Below are 689 nucleotides of genomic sequence, written 5' to 3' on the forward strand. Positions count from 1 at the left end.
ATTTGAAAGATCATATCATAGGGAACATGTGTACTAAGTTTCAAGTTGATGTAACTTTAACTTCATCAAAAACTACCTTGACCAAAAACTTTAACCTGAACTTCGCACTATCATTTTCTATGTTCAGTGGACCATAAAATTGGGGTCAAAACTATAATTTGGCATTAAAATTAGAAAGATCATATCATGGGGAACAAGTGTACTAAGTTTCAAGTTGATTGGACTTCAACTTCTTCAAAAACTACCTTGACCAAGAACTTTAACCTGAAGCGGACGGACGAACGGAGGCACAGACCAGAAAACATAATGCCCCTCTACTATCGTAGGTGGGGCATAAAAATCTAGCTTTACTATGCCACAACTACAATGATTAGAAATACTCATCTAAGTTTTACTGCAAATACCTATCAAAAGTAGTTACATTCCCCATCTCTAATGGTCACAATTGCCACTAATTTTTCCTAACATATCCAATATCCGAAAGCAAGACACAGAAGAAGAACTTAATTCAGTTGGTGATAAATTTCTATTTCAATAGTCATTTTTAAAAACCTTGATTTCATTTGTATACATAATAGAAAGATCAAACACAAAAAAAAAAAAAAATTGGTAATATACAATAATGACATGCAAAATATCTAATTCCACATTTGTTTCATGTACAAATTGAATAAATTATGGCTTTTATC

Source organism: Mytilus galloprovincialis, chromosome 4 (assembly GCF_965363235.1).
Source record: "Mytilus galloprovincialis chromosome 4, xbMytGall1.hap1.1, whole genome shotgun sequence".
Classification (NCBI taxonomy): Eukaryota; Metazoa; Mollusca; class Bivalvia; order Mytilida; family Mytilidae; genus Mytilus; species Mytilus galloprovincialis.